This window comes from Octopus sinensis, linkage group LG11, assembly GCF_006345805.1.
Source record: "Octopus sinensis linkage group LG11, ASM634580v1, whole genome shotgun sequence".
Lineage (NCBI taxonomy): Eukaryota > Metazoa > Mollusca > Cephalopoda > Octopoda > Octopodidae > Octopus > Octopus sinensis.
This window is the reverse complement of record NC_043007.1, coordinates 66,772,251-66,780,731: the sequence shown is the minus strand read 5'-3', so window position 1 is coordinate 66,780,731 and position 8,481 is coordinate 66,772,251.

The window sequence follows — 8,481 nt, the reverse complement described above, 5'->3', positions numbered from 1 at the left end:
ACACACAGATACACACACAGACACACAGACACAGACACACACACACACACACACATGCACGAAGACAGGCTCTGGTTCGTGCATACACATAAAAGAGACACAGCAACACACACACACGGCAGCTTAAATGCGTCGTCCCTTCGCAGTCCTAAGGAATCATATTTAATTAGGGATGTTTAAAACCCTTGCTTCATGGATAGTGGTAATAGTAGTGGTGGTGGTGGTGGTGGTGGTGATGGTGGCGGGAGCAGTGATTGTGATGGCGGGAAATAGTGACTGAGGTGGTGCAGTTAGTAATGGCGACATTTGGTGACTTTGGTGTGGTGATGGTGGTGGAGATGGTAACTGATTGTGACGGTGGTGATGGCGGTGGTGATGGCGGTGGGGAGAAGCTGTGATTGAGGTGGTGCCGTTAGTAATAACATTAGTAACTTTGGTAATGATGGTGGTGGTGGTGGTGATGGTGGTGATGGTGGTGGTGATGGTGGTGGAAGATGGTAATGGTGGAAGGTTGTGATGGTAGTGGAAGGTGGTGATGGTGGTGGTGGTAGGTGGTGGTGATGGTAGTGGAGGTGGTAATGGTGGAAGGTTGTGATGGTAGTGGAAGGTGGTGATGGTGGTGGTGGTGATGGTGGTGGTGATGGTGGTGGAAGGTGGTAATGGTGGAAGGTTGTGATGGTAGTTGAAGGTGGTGATGGTGGTGGAGGGGGTGATGGTAGTGGAAGGTTGTGATGGTAGTGGAGGGTGGTGGTGGTGGTAGTAGTGATTGTAGTAATTATGACATTATTAATACTAGTGCTGGTAGTGATGATGGTGGTGAAGGTGGTAGTGGTGGTGGTAAATGCAGTAATAATAGTATTGTTGATGGTAGTGTTTTATAGTGATGCAGGTTGATGATGATGATGGTGATGGTCGTGGTGGTGGTGGTAGTGGTAGCAGTAGTGGTACTGGTACAGGGGTATTGGTGGCGATGGTGGTAACAGTATTTGTGATGGTAGTAAAAAGAGCATTGGTAATGGCAGGGATGTACAGACGGAATTGTTACCGTTAACTTGTATGAGTATTGGTGATAGTAGTTAACGGTAGTGAGGTTGTTTGACTTGGTATGTGAATTAGTGTGTGACAACGGTGGAAGTAAGACATAGTGGTGACTCTAATGATGGTGACGACGACGATGACGATGACGATAATGATGATGATGAGGAGGAGGAGGCTGATGATGATGATGATCATGATCATGATCATCATCATCATGAGGATGATGAGGATGATGAAGATGGTGATGATGATAAGGATGATGATGAGGATGAGAAGGGAGAGGGGGATAAGGATGAAGATGAAGATGATGATGATGATGATGATGATGCTGAAGATGATAGCGAGGATGATGATGAATGGAAGGATGATGATGATGATGATGATGATGATAATGACGACGACGAGGATGATGATGATGAGGAGGAGGAGCAGGAGTAGGAGTAGGAGTAGGAAGGAGACGCGGATACGGGATGATGATGATAATGATGATGATGATGACGACGATAACGATGATGATGATGATGATGATGATGATGATGACGATGATGATGACGATGATGATGATGATAATGATGGTGTTGGTGATGATGATGATGATGAAGAGGAGGAGAAGGAAGAAGAAGAGGGGGTGGCGGATAGAGGTGATAATTTTTATTATTTGCTCCAGGGAATCAAATGAGAGGTACATTACAAGAGTAGGGTACACTTTGTGTATGTGAGGGTGGTTGTGTAATGGGGCTGCATAATAAAATTCGAAAGAAAAAGAAAGAGTGGGAGGTTGAAAATAATAATTCTATTATAGGTACAAGGCCTGAAATTTGGGGGTGAAGGAACGTGTTGATTACAGCGACCCCAGTACATGACCGGTACTTACTTTATAGACCCCGAAAGGATGAGCTTCAAAATCGATCGCCTATTTGAAGTTAGGACGTACCGACGGACGAAATGCCGCTAAGCATTTTCTCCGGCGTGCTAACGATTTTGCCAGCTCGTTGCCTTAATAATGCTTTCAAATTTTGGTGCAAGGCCAGCAGTTTGGGAACAGAGGGTAATTCACTTAAATCAACCCTAGTGAACAACTGGTACTTATTTTATCGACCGCGAAAGGATGAAAGGCAAAGTCGACCTCGGCAAAATTTGAACTCAGAACGGAAAGACGGGCGAAATGCCGCTAAGCATTTAATAAAAACCAGGATGCGTTGCATTCTGTTACTTAATAAGGGAAAAAATGTATAGTAAATACACAAGCCGAAAGAAAAAAAAACGTATAATGAATGCACAGACGAACTGAAAAACATATATTGAAAACATATATAACGGAAAACGTACATAGAATGTCCATAATTCTATGTACGTTTTCCGTCCGTTTGTGCAATAATTATATGTTTTTCCGTTCGTCTGTGCACTCATTATTCGTTCTTTTACTTTTTTCTGTTTGTACATTTACTATAATTTCTTCTTCTTCTTCTTCTCTTCTTCTTCTTCTTCTTTCTTCTTCTCTTCTTCTTTCTTCTTCTTCTTCTTCTTCTTCTCTTCTTCTTCTTCTTCTTCTCTTCTTCTTCTTCTTCTTCTTCTTCTTCTTCTTCTTCTTCTTCTTCTTCTTCTTCTTCTTCTTCTTCTTCTTCTTAAAATAGTAATATATATATATATATAATATATATTATACATATATCAACACCCACACACTTATACACATATATATATGTATATACGTATGTGTGTGTGTGTGTGTGTGTGTTTTAAAATATTCCAAGAATACTATATTTGGAAGATTTAATTAGAATTAAAATATTTGGGAATTATTTATGTGAAAAATAGAGAAGCTTGAAGAACACACACACACACACACAACACACAACTGGCTTCTGTCAGTTTCCGTCTACCAAATCCACTCACAAAGGCTTTGGTCTATTCTAGGCTTTAATAGAAGACACTTGCCCAATGTGCGACGAAGTGGGACTGAATTTGAAACCATGTGGTTGGGAAGCAAACTTTTCACCACACAGTCTTTATATATCAGTACCTCATATAAAGTGTTGCATATTTTTTTATACTAAAAACATCAGTTGAGTAGCTTAAAAAGGTCTTTATACAACAAAAATCTGCCAGTTATGAAAACAGATATTATCACATCATCATTATGAAAACCTACTTTTTCAAAAATTAAACTTAAATATTGTTCTTTATTTTCGTCTTCATTTGTACGACTTTTTCCACAAAACTCTTTCGTATTCAAAAACTGACTGTAATGGAGTATGCGGTGTAGTATCTCCCCGTTTCTTTTCTTTTTTCTCAATCTCATATAAATCTGTTTCTCAGTTATGCTGTTGTTTGTCTCTATGGCGAGGGAGAGACTTTCTGTCCAAATCCTTTTACCCCCTTCCGTTAGTGAAAACAATAAAGATACTTCATGCATTTATTTCACTTAATTTTCTTTCCTTTAATTTTTCTTTTAATCAGAGTTCTTAACATTCGTGTGTAGCGATTTCAATCTTAATGGATTTCTTCAGTGCAAAGCCGTCAAGATCTATTACTTCAAATTATTGTCAACTTAACAGAACAAGAATGAAATACAGGGAGGTATATAATGAGAGTATTTCTTCAGTATAAAGGTATTATCGTTTACAATTCAATGATGGCGCAAGGGACGTTTCCATCTTAGCTGTTACTTCTCTCAAGACATAGTCTGGTTTGATCTCGCTAGATTTCTTCAGAACGATGTAGTCAGGTTTCTTACATAAAATTACATTATTTTAAACTTTACAGAAGAAAGAGCAGTAAAGAACAGGGAGATATGTAACCTGAAATTTTGTGGGAGAGAGCTAACCGATTACATCGATCCCAGTGTATAACTAGTATTTATTTCATCGACCCCGAAAGGATGAAAGGCAAAGTCGACCTCGGCAGAATTTGAACTCAGAATGTAAAGACGGACTAAATGCCGCTAAGCATTTTGCCTGGAGTGCTAACAATTCTGCCAGCTCGCTGGGAGATATATAATGAAAGTGCTTTTAAGGTTATCTCAACAAATTTTCTATTGAAATTAGAGCCAGCACCAAAAAACATGATGTTTCGTATACGAATACGTCTATGTAAACAATGTGATCGAAGTGTACGTGTTTACGTCTCTGTGTCTCTTTAATTCTCGCTTTTATATGTATGACACTCATTAAGGTGGTGAGAAGGCAGAGTTGTTAGCACGTAGGGCAAAGTGCTTTGCGGCATTTCGTCCTCCTGTACGTTTTGAGTTCAAATTCCGCCGAAATCAACTTTGCTTTACATACTTTCATCCTTTCGTAGACGATAAAAAATAGTACTATAAGGTTGTCCCAAAAGTTCGTAGAAAGTCTTGGAAATTAATGGTCTTTATTTTGAGGAATAATTTTTGTTGTTTTTGTTAGTACTTGGCGAGTAAAAATTCAATTTTTGCAAGTGTTTACGAACTTTTGGGACAACCTAATATTTAAACACTGAGGTCGATTTAATCGACTTGGCTCCTGTCTCCAAACTACTGGCCTTGTGATAAATTTTGAAATCTATATGTATGGCGCTCATTATATCAGCATGAGTGAATGTGTGTATGTGTGCGTGTGTGCATGTGATGTGATGAGCTCGTGTGAATCTTGCATGTATATATGTGCGCCTGTATAAATGACCGTATGCTTGTATTATATATATATAGACAGGCAGACAGGCAGGCAGGCAGACTGACAGAGAGACAGACAGATAGATAGATAGACAGATAGATAGATAAACTGTTAGATAGAAAGATAGATAGATATTCAAATAATATGCTTTTGAGGGAGTTACTATCCAAGTTACGAAGTTCCGCTTCATAAGCTGTGGTATGGCCACACACAATTTAAAAACAATAGAAACTAGCTTGGAATTTGGAATTCAATAAAAGTTACATAAAAACAAAAAGAAAGACCATGATGAAAAGGGAATCAAGGTATATATATATAAATATATATATATAATAATTATCACAATAGGAAGTTGAAAAGTGCAGATGTTATGGGTTGGGAGTGCATCTGTGAGTGTGTAATAAATGAAGTTGATGGAATCAGCATTTTTGGAAATGTAAAGATAAAAGGCATTTATAAATACCATGATGCTATATTTAGGGCTGGTTAAGGGAATGTGAGGCAAGATTGTATAGGGACATATTGTGAGAGAATTTATTGTGTAAATGTAGCTTAGCTGTCTGTTGTGTAAGTAATAAGTTATAGGAGTCTGAATTGGTTGGCTTATGTTGGTGGGGGGATAAACGATTGCTTGTGATAAAGATGGCCCGTTTATGAGAGTGATGCATACGCATACACACTTATGCACATAAGGAAAGAAACATAGACATATAAACCAATGTTTGTACATATATGTATACACACATATATATATACAAACACACACACACATACATATATATTTATGTATACATGTATGTTTATATATATAATATTGTATCTCTATATATATGTATGCATACATATTTATACATTAATATATATATATATATATATATATGTGTTATATGTATATATATATATATATATATATATACATACACACATATATATATGAAGGAGCTGTGTGTGTGTATATATATATAAATATATATATGCATATAAATATTTGTGGATCTATGTATATAATGTTATGCTGCATGTGTGGCATGTGTGTATTATATATATATATATATATATATATATATATATATATATCTTCTTTTTCTTTTACTTCTTTCAGTCATTTGACTGCAGCCAAGCTGGCCCACCGCCATTAGTCGAACAAATCGACCCAGGACTTATTCTCCGTAAGCTTAGTACTTACTCTATCGGGATCTTTTTGCCGAACCGGTAAGTTACTGGGATGTAAACACACCGACATCGGTTATCAAGCGATGGCGGTGGTGAGGGACAAACACAAATACACAAATACATACATACAATACACACACACGCACACACACACGCACATATACATACACGACAGGCTTATTTCAGTTTTCGTCTAACAAATCCACTCACAAGGCTTTCGTCTGCCCGAGGCTACAGTAGAAGACATTTGCCCATGTAGTGGGACTGAACTCGGAACCAAGTGATTGGGAAGCAATATAATTTATCACCATATTGTGTGCCACTTAATTCAAGAGATTATTCGAGAAACAGACACATGGATGGTTGAGTTGGATGTGTTGCCGAAAATGTATATACAACCAGCCTGGGGCAGCGCTTTGAAGAATTTTTAGTCGAATGAATCAGCCACAGTACTTATTTTTTTCCTTTCAAATCTGTTACTTATTCTATCAGTCTCTTTTGCCGAACCGCTTCATTATCGTGACGTAAACAAACCAACATTGGCTGTCAAGCGCTCGTGGATCCGAATACAGACACACACAGACAAACACACACACACGCACACACAAACGCACACACACACACAAACATACACACACACACATATATGTATATATGCGACGGGCTTCTTTCAGTTTCCGGCTATTAAATCTACTCGCAAAGCTTTGGTCGGCCCGGGGCTGTAGTGGAAGACAATTGTCCAAGGTATGTGTGTTCCCTTTTGTGAATGTGAAACAATTTCATCATACCGAATTTCCTATTGAGGCAGTGTTCCCTGAAGTTATGCGTCTGTGCTGGCGCACACATTTTACTACCGGCGCACAAATAATAATAATAATATAGTAGTAATAATAATAATAATAATAATAATAATAATAATAATAATAATAATAATAATAATGAGGATGATGATGAAAAAAGAACAATGATAAATAAATAAAACAACTCTATACTCTAGATGAAACCACATACTTTTTAATTAAAGAAATTTGAGCGATAATTACTCGCTTGGATGGGCACATACTTTGTAATGGAGAACAAAATTTGCACACAAGTATGAGTGGGGGCAGCAATTCTTCTGCCCCCACTCACAGCAAAAAAAATGTAGGGTGGGGCGAACATTGCATCAGAGCATTTCTTTTAACATTGCATTTCTTTTAACGGTCTGTTTGCCTTGGTCAGAGGAGCAGTTTGTGTTCTTTTATTACCTGCAATTAGGATGCGTGTATTTTAATTTTTATTTTTTTGGTTTTTTTTTGCTTTTGTTTTGCGGTAATAAAATTACAAAAGAGAAGATAACAAAGTAGACAAAAATGTCTGTCATGAAAAACCCTAACAAGATCCAAATGAAGAGCAACAACAAAGACTATTTATACGCCGTTAAAGTAGATAGCTATTCACATACATACATACATACATGCATACATACATACATGCATGCATCCATGCATCCATGCATCCATGCATCCATGCATCCATCCATCCATCCATCCATACATACATACATACATACATACATGCATGCATGCATCCACCCATCCATACATACACACAGACAGACAGATAGGCATTTGAATCAATACGGTAATTACAACTCTTGTACTCTGACTATAATTTCCCATTTGTACCTATCACCCTAGGTGCATTTGGCTATGTACCTACAAATTTACACAAAAACCTACAAATACTAGGTTTGTTTTTTCGAAGAAAGAGCAAAAGAAATGATGTAGATTCTCCAAATCCATTCTACTGGTGTCACAATGAAGACTCGTAAGAGATTTCAAAGATTCTCCTTGCGAAATTCTTTAGATGACTAGACGCATACACATGGGTGGGTGCATTGATAGCTCCACCAGTATGCCAACTCAACCACCTATTTACAACCGACTTAAACTCTCTTAGGAATTTATCTATCTATCTATCTATCTATCTATCTATCTATCTATCTATCTATCTATCTATCTATCTATCTATCTGTCTGTCTGTCTGTCTGTTGTCTGTCTATCTGTCTATCTATAAATCGATTTAATATATGGCTTATAAACACCTTCCATATATATATCTATATATATATATATATATATATATATATATATATATATATATATTATATATATATATATATATATGTTACGGAGATGTACTTGCATAGCAAGTGACCTGATCTGAGATCGTGTGCTAGAACGAAAACAATTGCAGCGTGGAAGGTGTTTATAAGCCATTTAAGAAACACATAAAAACCGTTAGATTCACTTCAACATTTAAATTTAATTTGTCAAAATATTTTCGTCGCTTCAGAGTTTTGTCAGTGAACAGGTCGCGGTCTCAAAGCGACGAAAATATTTTGACAAATTAAATTTAGATGTTAAAGTGAATCTAACGGTTTTGTGTGTTTCTTAAATGGTTTACAAACACCTTCCATGCTGCAATTATATATATATATATATATAATATATATATATATATATATATATACCAATCGTGTTCTCCGTCTGTTTAACTCGCTCCCCTTCCCTTCTGGCCCCTCTCAGCTTCTGTTAACCCTTGATATTACAAGTTTGTATACGGTTATCCCACACAACGA